The following is a 17,287-nucleotide window of genomic DNA, read 5'->3' on the forward strand; positions in this document are numbered from 1 at the left end:
ATTTATGTAAAAGCTGCATGAGAAAAAAAACCAAAAACACTTAATGCAGAAACCAGAAAGATAAAGGACAAAAACATGTAAACACTGGTAAGACTGTAAGATGGCACAAAATGTTCAAGGTACGTTAATGGTGAGCAGAAGGAAATAAGTGCCGTAATTCATGTTAGCCTTCAACAAAGATAAAGACACAGGACAAAAACATGCGAACACTGGTAAGACTGTAACCAGGAACTAGGAAGTCACACTTGAATGTGCATAACACAGATAGCTATTACTGCTTATTTGGATGGTTCCCAGGGTGATTCAGTGTGGTAAACAATGCAACACAGTGCATGTGAGAGATTTATGCTGTAATTTTTGCCAGAACTGAGTGCAAACTCAGTCCTCTGAAGAAAACATTGTCCACACAAATGAAAAAAGCAGACTCGTCTGTTATTTTGCCAAATCAGTGTGAAAGCTCCTTTTAGATGTGAGATGACTCCTGACTGACCCTGACTTCTTAAGAGTGGAGGATAGAGATGGTCAGACAAGCACGAATCAAGGCTCCCCAGCAGGTAAACATTCCTGAGACGTGATTGGGCTGATTGTGCGTGTGTGTGTGTGTGTGTGTGTGCGCACAGGAGTAAAGGAGGGCATTCATCCAGTCAAGTATGTATGCTGTCAGTCAGAGGGATATATGTCCCTCAGGGTCTGAGCGTGGTCATATCTAAAGTTTATGTAGGTGAAAGAAGCAGCACAGATGTGTCAGAGTTTGGCAGAAACAGCTGCAGCTCTGCAGACTGCTCTCACTCTCATTCACACAAACTCTTCCACCTGTGCCATATCTCGGGCCTTTGTAATTTCTTGGACGACTGTTTTTCTTCGGTATGTTCTTAGGTCATAATGTTGTGACTTATGGTACGGCAGCAATTATCAGGCTGGTCCAGACACACAAATTTATTAACAACAATCTCAACAACACTAGCATTGACAGCTGTTTACTTACCAGTCTTGCCAAGGGCTTCAGCCAGCTTTGTGTTTACAATAAAAGAGGTTATAATACTCCTCCTCTGTGCAGCACTGCTTATCCAGGGCAGCCTGGATGCTACAATGACTCCGAATCAGAAAGTGACGAGACGCTAGAGCCAGGCTACAGATAGCTGGTTAACATGCTAACTTTGGTATAAGAAAAGAAGTTATAGAAATAAAAGCAAAAAAAGAGTTGCTTTCCACCTCAGGAGACAGCTCTTGGTGAGTAAAGGAATGAAGTTTGATGCTGAGCTCACAACATTTCTTCTAGACTGGGAAGTAAACAGCTGTTAATGCTAACATTGTCTATGTAGCAATAACAAAACTTACAAACAGCTCCTTTAATGCTGTTAAAAGAGATAAAAGAAGAATAATAATATTTATTTGTTTTGTTTCAGAGGTGTGGGCTGTCATGTTTATGGTCTAATCAAATGCATTATATGAAAAAGTGAAATGTATTTTGAGAGAAACAAAAAAAAGTAATGGCTCCACTGATTTGTTTTGTTTTCTTTATGCATTTGATATTATATTAAAATGAAATTTAAAAAAGGACTTTGTTATAGCCACTTTGTAAGGTTTCATCATCTTATTCATGGATTTTTTAAAATGTACTTGTCTATTTTAATCACTGCACAACTGAAATCAACGTGGAATAAAAACATGTCGAATTAGCAGTTAAGCAGAATTAGTAAATACAATCAACAAACACACAAAGAACTGGAACAGATGACTTGAAAATGCCAAATGATAATTAATGACTGATGACATCATTTTAATAACTAATGGCATAATTATAATAAGTAAAACAAACAAACAAAACATACTATGGGATACCGATGCTTCCGGCTGTACTTCACAGATTTACACAAACAAGACCTGAGCCAAGACTCAGGTGATATGACTGAAGAATGTGTGTTTCATGCCAGGTGCCATTATCATAAATCTCTTGACAAATACTAGATAATCCCTCTTGCTGAGCCCAGGCACACATCAAACCACAGCAATTCTGCAGCCAAGGTGGTGGTTAGAGTCACAGTGCAGCAGCTGAGGGCAACGTTTATTTGGGACACGTTACATGTGCTCCAATGAGTGGGACACCGGGCTGAGCACAGGTAATGAGAGGCACTCATTACCAGACTGGAGTTAGTTGTCATTTCAATTATTATTAATTTCAACAGATTTAGAAGATTTTTTTTATACAATTGTAAATACTGTAGAAGTCTTCTTTATATTCTGATGCAGACACATTGATGTAGTCAACTACACCAAACTTTCTGGGAGGGTGGGGCCAGAGAAGAACCTAGGGGTCTAGGGATTTTTTTTATCAGTTAACATTGTGAGATTAGGTATTTGTCAACAATATTCATCAATGATTTTTTTTCACCCCTTTCTTTGTTCCAATGCAAGAAGCTGATTGGCTGCTATGTAAATATCTGACTACCTTGCTAGGTGCAATGTCAATTACCTTAAAGGGGATCAACTGTGTTTTTGCTGTTGAAAAGAAATCTATACTACACAGCTGTGACATTGATGAAGGAAAATGTTTAGTCTTCTCGTCATCTTTAAATAAAGTCAACTCCTCATTGAGTTTAACCTTCCTCTGTCGTTACTGGTCCATTATTAGTACAAACATGTTTTGTGCATAATTTGATATTATTGAAAGGAAATTTAATCAGCGTGCTGTAGTTGTGAAATGTATGTTTTTTACCGGGCAGTCACTGTTTTCATGGTTTAAGGAAATTAGGTTCACTGTTTAGGGATTTTTTTAAAAATATTTCCAGGTAAAAGATTGAGCTCCACAGCAGAACTGAACCCCCAACTCTCGCTGTGTTACAGCCTCATTCATCCACACGTCTGACGCACCACTCGTGACAATGTTGACAGAGCGATGACTGAGGAAGATAGGAGTGATCCGGTGTGTGTTTCAGAAATACCACACAGGTCTTATCAGCACGTGATCGGATCTGTGAAAACTGGAAACTCAGTGTTGTTCTTGGAGGAGAGTGAGGTTTGGCTGGACTCATATCAGGTTTGTATACACTTTTATCTCAGAAGCTGAGACTAATCTCACACTCACGTTTTACGTGAGGGAGAAAAAGAGAGAGGAGGCTGCCAGGTTTCCTTGTTTTTCCCCCCAAAAAATAGTGGTGTTGACAAGCATACAAGCACATATGTCAATGCACAAAATAACACATAAAAACCCCACAACTTCACACAAAACTTAACATGCACGCTGTCCCAAAGACCTACTTCTTATCCCCATCCCACCTCTACTCTCGGGATATTTATTGCTGAGATAAAGAGCCGGATTTATTCCTTCTCAGGGGGGCTTTAAAATAAGAGCCAGCAGGCAGAGGTGAAGTATGAAATATAGGTCCTCAGTCAAACGAGGACAGATGAGCTGCACACAGGAGGGATACAGTCAAAACGTCTTAATCCATCTGTGCTACTTACAGGTACTGACACTGTAATAGTCCAGTCCAACTCAAATCTCGCAGTACTTTACAGGAAATTCTTTATTTCTAGATAAGGAACAACCTGGAAGGTGAAATATGTCTTTCAGTCTCAGAAAACTTCAAATTTAAAACAAACATCCCAGTAAAAAGTTGGTTTACATTAGATTGGGTTTCTGAGGTGGCTTTCGAGTGACGATATAAGACAGATGCAGGATAAATGCTATCAGGTTCTCGAGGCTGTAATATGTCATTTAGACCAAACCATTTTCCCATCACGTTGGGGAAAAATAATTCCACATTTCTTGTCACTCGTTTTAGTTTTACTGCTCGTGGTCGTGGATGTTGACGCCTGTTTGGAATCAGAGGAAAACAAGGTGGAAAGACAGAGGAAATGAGAGGGAAATCACTGAGGTGATCAGTCTTTCCATGCTTTGACTCAGATGGAGACTCTGCTCAGAAAACGTGGCCATTGCTCCACTGTTTACCATCAGCCTGCAACAGCTGATTATGATCAATAGGAAATGTCATCTGGATTTGTTTTAGAGAGCAGCAGAGTAACAACAGTAACTGACACAGTAAAGTCATGTGACCACTTTTTCAATTTAGATTGGTGTAAGGTTTTTTTTTTCCATTATATAATTTTTGGGCATTTCAGCCTGTTTAATTGACCCCATCACTAAAGACAGAAAAGAAACGTGAGGAGAGTGAAGGAGCGGAGATGTAACTACAGGTTCCCAGCTGAAATAGAGCCGGGGATGTTGAAAATACATGATATGAATCTTAATCACCAGGCTATCAGGACATCCCAAGGATTTCAAATTCAATTACGTTGTTTTATTAATATTAATAAAGCTCTGGCTCTCTGAAATTTTGGCAAGTTGGCATGTCTGCAGTCTTACAGGGATCTAAATGGGAGGTGAAGTCGCTGAATTCGATGGAGAGACAGGGATTAGAGATGTTCAGAACATGTGTAAACTCAACTGACAAAATCACAGCAACCAATTTGGTAGCTTTCAGCAGTGAGGCTGAGCTCCCTCACTGGTGTCAGCTCTGCAATGACTTCCTCCCAAACCGCTCATTAAAACACAGCAAAAGCAACTGTAAGAGTCATGATGTGATCCCTGTCACTATTTGTTGGATTCTAAGATATTAAACTATTAAACTAATTTAACAGCGCATGTATAAGTAAAGTTTGTGCTGAACTGAAAGTAAGAGCCGCTCTGAAGAGCATTTGAACAGAGATTATCGTTTAAAAATACTGAAGAAATTAGAGTCAGTGGCTACGAATCTTTGAATTAAACTGAACAAAACAATTTCAGTTTCATCTCTTCTAACTGGCACATGTTGGCCTGGGGTATGGCAAGTGGAGGCACTACAGTCTGCGTCAGAGGAGAATGAATATGTTCTCTGTTAACTCCAAAGCTGTCTTATTTACATGGCACGTCCTCTCCACTGTGGGGATATCATTCCTGGGTGCCACATGCACTCACCGAGGTTAGTTACTGATGATCTGTGATTAGCTCCAGGAGGATTTGACAGCTGTCTCTCGTTTTCTCTCTGTTCATGTTAAATACCACTGGTAGAAACAAACTGGGTACATTTACAGTGCTTAGTTGTATTTCACTTGAGTATTTCTATTCTTTATTCTTCTTCTACTCCACTACTTTTCAGAGGGCAATCTTGTGCTTTACTACCCATTACTACATTTATCATATAATCTCTGTTTTTCTTGTTATGTTTACAGATTATTTTAAATTACAATAAAACTATTGACTCCCAGGAGGAAATTCTCAAGATATCTAGTGGTATATAAGGTAATCAAAAAGCCCCACCTTCACCAGCTCTAACATGAATACATCAATGATCATGATGATGATTCAATAACATACATGGTTCTGATTTGGGTCACTGTCCATGACAAATAACTGAACTAAAGTACTTCTGGTACTTTAAGTTCATGTAGCTACTGATACTTTTGTACTTTAAGTCAGATGATTTATTCACAGGACGTGTTTGTACACTGTAGCTTTGGTACCTTGACTGAAGACAAAGTCCTTCTTCCACCACAGTTAAAAACCAAACATGTGACCTGTAGAGTGGCTACAGATGCTTTTACCAGAGCTGGGATGAAGAACTACAAGTGATGTCAATGAGTATTGTAAATCATTACGTCTACTGTTGCCTGTGTAACAAAACCAGGCAGTGGGTTACTCAGGGTTACATCCATAACTTACATATGTTGTTCTTTGTTGTTCTACAGCTAACTCTATATCTCTCAGCTGATGCTGTGTCCATTATATTAAAGCCTAGCTGGATTTTATGGATACGGTTTTATACAAGATGTTGTTTCATCATCAGTTTATTCACTGTTGTGCTCCTGACCTAATTTACAGAGCAGCAGATTCATGCCTTTTGGATACCAGGCGCGACAGAGCTGACAGATGATCGAGAGAGTCTCATTAATTTAATTTACTGTAGCCATCATCACCCTGCAAGTTAATTCTGGCTCTGACTGTGTGAGCATTAGCTAGCTCGCTGGTTCACTGCCAATGGATTATTAGCAGGTTAGGACAGTTAGCTCAGTGCTAATGAGCTCCATTTTTTTCCTGCACTGTAGACTGGCTAAATGTTGTGTTTCATCATCAGAATGTCAAACAGAGGCCAAAACTTTAGTCTGGAAGTCAGAGAGACAGGGTTAGGACTGAAAGGCTGACTGAATCCAGGACTACATGAAAAACAGCGGAGACAAGAGGGAGACTTTCATCAACGAGAGAAAAAAATACAAATCCTCAACTCTGCTCCAGTGGAGACTGAACCGAGCAGCTTCAAGGCGTGAACTCATCGGTCATTGTGTCTGAAGAGTAGTGCACTTCATCAGCTGAAAGAAACATTTTTTGTAATCATTTAAACTAATAATTTAAATCATTTTTCAAGAAAAAATGCCAGACCTTCACAGATTCAAGCTTCTTAGTAGTCAGGGAATCAATTAATAGAAAAGATAATCAACAAATTAATGGCTAAAAAAAAAAGTAAGTTGCAGCCCTACTTAAAGGTCCAACTTTTCCCACAAAGAAATGTCTAAAAACAACCATATCTACGTTATATGTTATTTGAGTTGTGTACTAACAACATCTCAAATGTTTCCAACTACTCTCAAACCTGGAGAAATATAAGATTTTAATTATGGTTTCATGTGGTTGCCTATCAGTCCCCTATGCACATGTGTTGTTGCTGTGGTTACCTGCCAGAAGCATCAAAATTGACTTTTATCCAGTTTTAAGCCACATTTTTATGATACATTTTTTAGACATTGATCGTTTTCAACTATTTTAACCAGATGGAGGATTTTAGTCATCGGACATCTGGATCTTAAGTTATCAGAGAAAAAAGCCAAGTAAATGTTATCAGCAGCTCAGCTCTCAGCCGCTCTGAGACATCCTGTGTTCACTGAACACCATCCATGAATCACTTATTTTCAAAGTGAAGCCGCTTTATTGGGTGTTTCTACCTATTTTAATCCCCTGGTCCATTTGTTCTGGAGAGGAGGAGACGTCTGTGGATAATTCGGCTCCTGGTACCATTAGTTAAAAAATAAACAATCCAAACAATGGTTACCACCAGTCTCAGCTCTAAGCCCTTCCCTGACCACATCCACATGTCACATTTAATGTAAAACTGCTTCAGTGTTTTAACTGTTATAATCACCTGGACCTCTGTGGATAATTCAGCTCCAGGTAAAAACCTCCTTAACGACTGACACTGAAGGAATCCAAACCAGGAGAAGCTGATGGCAACGGGGGTGAAGACAACTACTCCACTACTTCACAACATCACCTGTCAACGTTGTTACTGTTCTGGTTGAGACCCCTGGTGTGAGAAGTTAAATACTGTACGTTTAAATGCATGTAACTGGCCACTGTGGTTAAAAATAGGTTAATAATACATCCTGTGCACAAACACTACAAAAAAAGTTCACGTTTCATCAACTATATAGTTTATGTAATGTACCTGTTCGGGAAATTATGAAAACTTGAAAACGTGCCTGTAAAGGAGAAGAGCTTTGGATTTTTGTTGTGTTGTCTTGGTGGTGGTGAGTAAGTTGGTATTATCGCTTATTATCATCTGGTTTTTCTCAGAAAATATTCCATTTCACTGGCCTTAACTCTGATCTGAAGGCAAGAAGCAAGTCTAAATTAAAAACAAACAATGTAAGAACAAGAATGTAAAAGATAACAAAACATCATTTCAGAGTAAATCTCTGTTTAGCAGCTGGGAGGAGTGCAGTTGTTTTTGGCAGCGCTGCCGTAATCCGCCCATGTTGGCCATTAATAAACAGCTGGTTTATCATTGAGCTGTGTCCAGTAAAGTGTCAAAGCAAATGGATCAGAAAATGTCTCTCTCTACATTTCTACTTATTCTGGGTGAGTGGGAATTTAAGATAAAAAAAACATATATGTGGACGTCCAGATGTGGCCAATGTTTCACACTTCTGTTCCCGTCCTGGTGTTGTAAATGATTGGAAAATAATTCTTCTTAGTTAAATTTTTTTTGTTCTTTTTTGAATTTTGATTTGCCTCATATGAACAGATGTCGGGTTTGTTGTTACAATTTTGCACTGACAGTGATCAAGATAAGAGACAGTATTTTCACTCAGGCGGTTTAATAAGAGTCAGTGTTGATATCCATGTACTGGAACGGAGCATCTCCAGTGAACAATGAGTAAAACAGAAGAACTGAATAAATAGAAGAAATGTTTTTGATTAAACTGACTTTTCCTCTATTTGATATCATTTTGTTGGAATGTTTTTCTTGAAATCAGAAAGTTCACTGTTGATTATGTGTGCGCTCTCCAGCAAAGCTCTGAATCCCTTCTCCATTCTTCTGCTTCCTTGTTCTTCTGGACACGACTCTGTCACCTAACTAAACCCACATGCTTTCACCAAGAAAACCTCATTCAAACCCATGGTCTTGATGTTTGCCTGAACTTGAGATATTTAGGTTTGTAATTTTTTTCTCGTCCAGTTTGTGTCTATGGTGTTGAGTATGAAGTAATTGTGTTTTGCTTTTAGCCCTCAGTTTTTATTGTTCACACACACTACATATCGAATTGTTCCCACAGGCCCCCTTTCTCTTCAAATGCAGAAATCTAAACCACTGGAGTTACAGTTTTGAAGCTCTGACCTCATTACTATTGGAGAGAGCACTTTAAAAATCTCTTTTATTTTCACTGAATCTTTAACACTATGTACACTGATTTCATCTTTATCATCTTTTTCATTTTCTTGCTGTACATGATAGTTGAGTCCGTTTGTGTTTCTAACGTCTCCACGTGACCATTGTCTCTCTGATTGACATTAAATGAGTGTGGCCCTGAGGCAGTGAGAGTGAGGCTGCTGATTAAAGGCAGAGAAAGAGGAGATGGAATCTGTACTGACCTCACACTGCCACACCTGGATCTGACAAAGTGCAGGTTTGTGTGTGTACATACTTGTGGTGATGTGGTGTGTGTGTGTGTGTGTGTGTGTGTGTGCGTGTGTGTGTGTGTGCGTGCGTGTGCGTGTCTTCTTTCTCACTTTCTTTGCAGGTCAGCCCTGCTATGTCTGGTTAAATCCCTACTTCGAATACACACCTGTCACCACTTGGGTCCATCTCAAAACAAAACACCTTTTATTTCGGTTGCCATCCAGATCAAGCATAATTGCTGCCTGGATATTGTTCAGATATTTTGGTGGAAAACAAATACCAGTCTGTGAACATAATACTGGTACTAACATACAACCATTTCCAAAAAAGTTGGGACACTGTGTAAAATATAAATAAAGACAGAATTCAAATGATTAATTGAAATTAGAACAAAGACAACATATCAAATGTTGAAACTGAGAAGTTTTATTTTTTTATGAAAAATATATGAACAGTTTGAATTTGATGCCAGCAACACGTTTCAGAGAAGTTGGGACAGGGTCATGTTTACCACTGTGTTCATCACCTCTTCTTTTAACAACACTCTGTAAACGTTTGGGAGCTGAGGAGATCAGTTGCTGGAGTTTTGAAAGTGAAATGCTGTGAATTTTTGCCTGATACATGATTTCAACTGCTCAACAGTTCAGGGTCGCCTTTGTCGTATTTTTCATTTCATGATGCACCAAATGTTTTCAGTGGCTGACAGGTCTGGACTGCAGACAGGCCAGTTTAGCTTCTGGACTCTTCTACTTCTACGAGAAGGACTTCTCTGAAGTCTAGAACGCCGAGCTCCATGACGCAGCCACTGCGTTTTGCACTGAAGGATGGAGTTGTACTTCCACGAAGATACAAGTAAATGTCTCTCTGAAACTACTCAGAAACGGGTGTTACAGGTAACTGTAGGTCAAAGGAGTTTGATGAAGATCCAATGTGCACAACTCTCACATCTCAACACTACATCATGCAGCACAGCAAGTCAATCAACATCCAACTGTCAGTTCGGTGTGTTTGAAACAGTAAAGGAAAATAGGTTCATGTTCTGCTTAAGCATAAAGCAAACTACTTCAAATGACACTTCAGCATTGAAGGAGCATATGCTGTGCTGTGACATCCACCTTTTTGAATCACTAGCAAAACCAAACGTATGGTCATTCACAGGACTGACTGTGCACTACTCACTAATTGAAAGCAATACTTCTGGAATGCTCTTAAATCTGCCCGACAGCCCACAGTGTACATCACACCCAGTGAAATATTTCCCCTGTAGCCAGGGTAAAGTGATACTTCCCCGAGATCTTATCTGCGTTAAGTGACTGATTTAGAGCTAATCTCAGTCAAAACAGGTTCATTTGTATCGGGTGCAGCACGTGCGGAGAGGTTAATCGTTTTTTGGAAGAGCCTCCCAAAACCACGTGAACTTTTCCCCTGTAGGAGAGAAATGATGCACAGAGCTGCATGGTATATCCAGTGATATACTGCACTCAGAAACACAGGCATCAAATCCAAAATCAACAGTTGCCTCGATGATGCATCGTACACAGGCGTTGTACTCTGTAATTAATTCATACTGAGTTCAGGAATGCCTTGATTCAGACACTCTGAGCTGAAACTAATTAGGCGTGGTTATTGATGTTGGTGCTATGATTAAAAACTTTTTGAAACTTTGATTCAGTGATGAAAAGTTTTTATCTCAAACCTCACAGAAATCCCATAAGACCAAGCCAAACCTGCATTTGTTACAGTTTATAATCAGCTTGTAAAACAAATCTAACTCGGCCAAGAGTGTCCTCAAAAAACATCTGTGAAGAAATTATGCAGCAGGAACAAATAATTGTAAGTGATTATGGTAAAGTCAGAGCTGGACATGGAGGTGTTCTTGCAGAATTCACAAGAAAAGAATTAAGTCAACAAGATGTCTGGTTCAGCAGCTGGTCGTCTAGTGGTTACAAGAAAGCCGAGCAGGATCTGAAGTGATTAACACGCCTCCATTCATCTGAAGTGCCCTTGAGCAAAACTTCAAAATTCCTACCAGCCTGGAGGAGCCACTGCTGCTGCACCATAGCTGACCTCTGAATCCCAGGGAGACAGCAGGGACTTTCTCTTTGGTTATCAATACTGTAACTACAACATTTACATTTGTCCCACATTCCTGACATTATTAGCTTTGGTGATCATAAAACACGGTGTAAAAACTGATAAACATGCTGGATTCCTGCGAAAACTTTGGCGGGAGAGCTGTTTAATAACTCTTCACACAAGTGATGAAGACAATGCAGCTGTGGCCAGAATACTTAATCTGTTTTATTGAAGGAAGAGAAGGAGTCGTCCTGAGCCATATATGGTCATAAACACATCACCTTGCTCATTTGTCATTACGCTGACAGCGTATATGTGTGTGTCTGTGTTATTTATCTCTATGCTGTACCTATTGGCCCGTAGAAATAATGAATATGTTCTTTATTTAAACACTCCCAGAAGGATTTTATACAGTAAGAACGATTCGATCTCAGTTGGAGCAGTATGATCCCAGCTCTGTGGCTCATAAATACTCTCACACACACACACTACAGTTTTACAACCTCACATATACACATGTAAACATATTTACTTGAACATATATCTAAGCACAGACGCAGGGCTTGAAACAAATGCCTATGAGAAAACTATACGCATACACACTAACTAACACACTGCGGATTAGGGCAGCATTTCTTTAATGCAGCGTCCAGGGGCCAAACCTCACACACAGGCAATGAAAAGCAGAAGTCTCAGATCTGGACAGAGTTTTGTGGGAATGAAGGGCAGAGTCTCCTGGCAGCAGAAGAACCACAAACAGTCCCACTGGGCACTCAGCTGAAATCCCTCTGTGATTGGCACAAAGCTGCGGTGGCACTGAGCCGTGGTCCACTACCCGTCGGCTTCAAAGAAACAAAATGTTTCGGTATCAGTCACGCTCGCTCTGCTACGCCTCCATATGACCTTGAAAGCCTTCACAGTGAGCTGAACTTTGTCTCTGAACTTTGTTTTTTTTGTTTTTTTAAAGAAACTAGTCCTACCAGTTGGAGTTTGCAGTTAGATTCAGATTCAGATTCAGATTCATTTTATTATCCCAAGAGGGAAACTTGAATTGCAGTCAGGGGTACAGATAAACACAGATATCAATCGACACAAATGCAACATTATTCACAATACAATAAAACGCACAACGATTAACTGTTAAGTGGATTCCCGAACGACTGCGCCTTTGCAATTAGGGTTTAATAAAATAACAATATTTGAATGTTGTTAGGGTGACTGACACTCTTATTCCAGCCATTTTTTTTTTTTTTATTCCCAAATTTTTATTAAGGGAAAGAACACGACAGCTGTCCTGGAAATGTATATATGAAATATATAAACCATATAAATTCAATAGCTGTTCCGGTCGGTGAGTTTCAAGGGTTTGCAAACGTCAAATCATCGACGCACTTTCCAAAAGTTTTCTGACAGCTCTGACACATACCTGGTCTGGCTCAGTAAATGCTTTATAGACTTTGTAAATCTCAAGGCAGAAGCTAAGCCTGTGAGATCTACGGTAGGTGCTTCTTTTATTATTTCTTGGACATTTCTTGCTTTTATAAGAAAGACACAAGAAATCGAAGGCAACAGAAGTCTCCATCTGAGCATGTCAGCCACCCTCAGAGGAGTAATCCCACTACTCAGGACAGAGAACATTTGACAGCCAGTGTGATGCAAATGTTTTTGGGCAAATATGTAATTTTTAGTATCAATTAGTCACATTTTGCCTCCTGACCAGCTATTAATGCAATTTCCAAAGTTATGCCACAAACAAAGTTAACGCCAGGTTAATGTATTGATGGATTAACAGAGAATGGAAGTCATTCGTTCCAATGGAGAGTGACTGACAGTAATGACCCATTTTAACCACAGGATCATCAGTGCAACCAGAAATCTTACATTATTCAGACAAAAAGCAATTTAGTCTTTTTCTATGATGAAAAGATTCATGATGGTTTATACTAGTGACTTTAATTATGATTTTAATCAAACAAGCCTTTTTCTTGCCAACTCAATCCCTGCATGGGTTGTTCATGATAACTCTGTCACCTAGAAATTTCCTTTGAAGGACTTTGTAGGAAACGTTGTCGTTGATTACATTCAGAGGCAGCATTTTGTTTTGTTTGTCTAATGAATGACGCCAAAGATTAATTGACAGCAGCAGAGCCGCAGATGGTTGTGGTGGATGGCAGGTCCCTCACACCAGAGGCCGACTCTGCATCCACAGCTCTGTCTGCTGTTTAGGCAACAAAAATACTTTGGTTAAAATTAGGGAAAGATGGTGGTTCTGAGATGTAAATTAACATGTTGTGTCTGAGGTCACTGTGAATATTTTCTGAGAGTGAGAGTGTAAACATAAGCATAAAAAAGTTTAGTAATAGCACAGTCACTACAAGTGGATATTGCACTGCAGGATCTGACATTTTGATGAAATACAAAAATGCTGTCTACGATCATTTTATTGATAGGTTCAGCTGCAAATTGCCAAATACATTAATCAGCCATATATCTAAAACGTGTTTGCTGTAGCAGTTTAGTTGTACATAAGCTTTGTCTTGGAGACAGAGTTGCTCATGATGTGATAAATACAGGACTTGAGATTTGCCACAGTTGGACCGTTTCAGTAATCACAAAAAACAAGTGTGTATTATGGTCACGATAACCCTCAGCTGTTGGGTCATGAAGGCAGAGATACCTGGACACAGCAGGAGCTAGTTTTTCCTCTAAGTCGAGCAACGAGCCTGACTGTGACTGTCCCAGGGTGGAGACTGTGTCTGAAAAATGCTCCACCAAAACAACAGAGCAACTCATGCACCATTCATCTCAGCGCTCTGCTGTGTCCACTGAGCAACAAATATAGGCCACAATAGAGGGATGAGCATGACAGCATGACAAAAAGGTAAGCGAGGGTAGCATCAGACGCAACAATGTGTTTGTCTTTGGATGACGACAGAAAACTAAACAATCAAGAAATACCACAAATACTCACAGAGGCTTGTCAGGTGTATTTTCAGTGTAGTTAAGTGAAGAGGAACTAACAGCGACTTTGTCCATGACCTGAATTGTACAGGTGTGTTAGCAGAGACAGCAACACCGTACTCCACGCAAGAGGTCGGGTTAATATGACATTTACGAGGGCTTGTTCAGGCGTCCGCAGATACAGCTCCGAAACAAAATGACTGTCATTCACCAAGTGACTCAGAGGGGAAACATGCCAGGCAGCTGTGTCAGGTTTGACCCCCTTCTTAACCCACTGTGGGTGAACATCATTACAGAGGAGCTATGCAAATATCAATCCCAGTCCTGCTGCAGTGATTTGATCTGGTGTGATGCTGCACTGGGTCTCTGTCTGAGAGAGACCTTTCCTTTCTGCTCCTCAGAGAACTCACTGGCATCTACAGTAGCTACTGCGTATTTTCTTATGACTTGACTTTTCGCCTAATCAGTTCAGCTTCACACTGTTGACTCAGGATAAATACCTGAACGATGAGGAAGTGCCGCAGTATTTCTTCAAGTCAACCAAGCCTGTCCAGTGTGGCCAACCCGAGGCAAGAACACTGCAGCCATGAAGTCACAGATGAGAAAGAACGGAGATGGGGGGGGGGGGCTGTAGCTGGTGTGCACAATGAACACATGGATCCAAGAGACATTTAACCATTTACTGAGGTAGAGGAGTTGGTCAAGGAATGGATGGATGGATGAATGGATGAACAGATGGATGGATGATGGATAGCAGGTGAATCTCTCCACCCACTCACAGAATAAACATATCATCTTGTGATTCTTGAACAGCGTTAGTTTAAGCTAGATGTACCTAATAAACGGAAAACTGAGTGTACACCGAAAAGAGCTGCAACAGGCAGCACAGCAAAGATTTATGCAATTTTCTCAAATTAAATTTTTGGCACAAGTTTGGCTACCTCTCTGCCTTGTTTGGAAAACATCAGGGTTAAATTTTACACTCTCCACATATTTGTGTTTTGGAAGAACAGGATTAAGAAATGGGGGTTAATTTTCAGCATTTTTAATATCAAAATTACTAATTACACTCGCTCAGCAGAGCATGAGTTAGTAAAATATCAAAACACAGATGGATAAAAGGAATAATATTCATTTTGAAATCAAATGAAAAGCGCACACACTTGGGACATGACAGGTGGTGTGAATGAAGAGGTACTGAAGCTCATCAGATCAGAGCAGACAGGCACGACACATGACACAGTGTGTTGGGAATCAGTGGATCAGTGTGCTGTACTTTTTATGGTATTTTTAGATTCTGGTCTGATTCAAATTAAAATGTTTCGGTGACATGACACAGAGTTCAGGCAAACATTACGCCTGACGAGTGTAACTTTAAACTGAGTCCCTAAATTAAATTTATCTGATGTTAGAAAAACACCTTTAGTCTTGGGTGTGTTAACGGTGCAATATAGAAAACTTAAAATAGATAACTGTGATTCACGAACAGTGTGGACGAGGCCAACATTTCTGTCTTCATATTCTTTGGGAATCAGAGCACAGTGATATGTATGAAATCAATATCACACTTTCACAGTGGACAGTTTTGTAGATGAGGACATGGCAGCATCACAATTTGGCAAAAATTGAGAGTGAAAGCAATGAACTGTGTTCCACTGTTAGGTCATATATTTCATTATGTTATTTGCTTGGACAAACAATAACTCTCTATAATATCATCAAATGAAAGCAGCTGGTGTTAATTTAAACACCAAATCTTGACTAAATTATCTGAATTTGTTGAAGTTATATCTAATATTTATCTGCTCTGTTTATGCAGGCTTTTACTTTTATCTTGTGTGTACCGAGAGACATAATCCCGGTTAATCCATCCCCACCATCCCCTGTACCTCTCGTCCAATCTTCTCTCACTCTTTCTTCCTCCCTCCATTTACCCTCAGAGTTGTTGATCCTCACAAATACTGATGGAAAATTTGCCCATATGGTTTTTATTTGAGGGTGGTTTCTGTTGAAGTACTCGGCTCTGAGAAAATAATAACAACATTACAACTGAGATGACTAACACATTTCAGATATGCTTGGGAATGATTCCTTCAGGGATTTGGTCCCACAACAAAGATAACTAACACTGTTCACCCGCATCTTTGAATGATTTAGTCCATCACTCTGTCTTTCACCTGGTTTTTGTTCCACCATGACAGAGGACATGGCTGACAACTGCATCTTAAACCCAAAATTCAAAGCATAAAATTTATGTTGAAGCAGTGAAAAATAATCAAGCAACAACTCAGTGGAAAAAGACATTAAACTCCAACCCGATGACCTGGGTTTAACTCCCTACTTGTGCCACAAGTTTCTTTACTGGGAGGGTTTTTTTTTTTTTTCTTCGCTGTAACCACAACTTAATTCTAACCTTCACCAAACTCTTTCAGTCCCTTGATCCAAAGTTTTCATTGGCAAAAAGTAGAAAAGTTGCCATGGTCATAACCAGCCCCCACAGTAGAGAATTTTTTGTACCTATACCTACCAATTATGTGTGTGATTATTATCAATATTTTACATGTGCAGTTGTGTTGTTCTATGTCTGATCCATTTTGCAGCTTAGGTGCTGTATTAACACGGGAACAAGTCATGAAAAAAAAGAAGAAAATATGTACAACTATGGAATAAAGGAATTGTTTTTCAACATGCTTGATGGCAAAAATTTTTATTTTGGTCAAAGTGTGAACACAACAAATGTTTCCTGACTTTATACAACACTTATAATGCTGTGTTCCATTTCCAATTAATTCATGGAAAAAATAAAAATGACCAAATTTTCCAGAAAACACACATCTGGAAAACATAAACCCAGTCAGAGCAAATTATCCAAACCATTAACAACAAAAACATTATCGAAGGAAGAAATATACAGAGAGCACTCGATCCAAGACTCTGGACATTTCAAACGTCAAATGTTAAAAAATTTTACAACTTGTATTGATCACTTTGAATCAATCAAGGAAGCTGTTCAAGTATATTGCATTGAGTCAGGTCTTGTGTTCTTAAGGGAAAGTACATGTCAGGTCACAAGTCTTTATAAGCAACTGAAAGTCAGTTTCAAGTATTTCAGATTTGAATGCTGACTATTAAAATGATATGATGTGAGACTCAAGGCTGGTTTCACAAAGACACACTTTGACTATAGCTTAGGTCAAACTAACAGACTACAGACAGACGTGTAAATTCATCTATTGCATGAAGCTGTCTAGTTCTTACCTGTGTGAAATGAGACTAATCTGCCATAAATTCAGGGTAAATGAAAACTTTTTTTCAAACTAATA

General features: G+C 39.4%; 1 protein-coding gene and 1 non-coding gene across 2 annotated transcripts in view; both read right to left on the reverse strand.

Moving 5' to 3' along the window:
* Positions 1–17,287, reverse strand: part of arhgap20 (Rho GTPase activating protein 20) — a 99,813-nt gene that overhangs the window by 67,231 nt on the left and 15,295 nt on the right. The window lies entirely within an intron of this gene.
* LOC139626825 (small nucleolar RNA SNORD83) lies at positions 9,823–9,895 on the reverse strand. The gene has a single exon (XR_011692435.1). It is a non-coding gene; the product is annotated as a small nucleolar RNA SNORD83 (small nucleolar RNA).

This window comes from Trachinotus anak, unplaced genomic scaffold (assembly GCF_046630095.1).
Source record: "Trachinotus anak isolate AG129_WGS33_773 ecotype Australia unplaced genomic scaffold, CSIRO_AGI_Tana_v1 ptg000001l, whole genome shotgun sequence".
In the NCBI taxonomy this organism is placed as follows: Eukaryota; Metazoa; Chordata; class Actinopteri; order Carangiformes; family Carangidae; genus Trachinotus; species Trachinotus anak.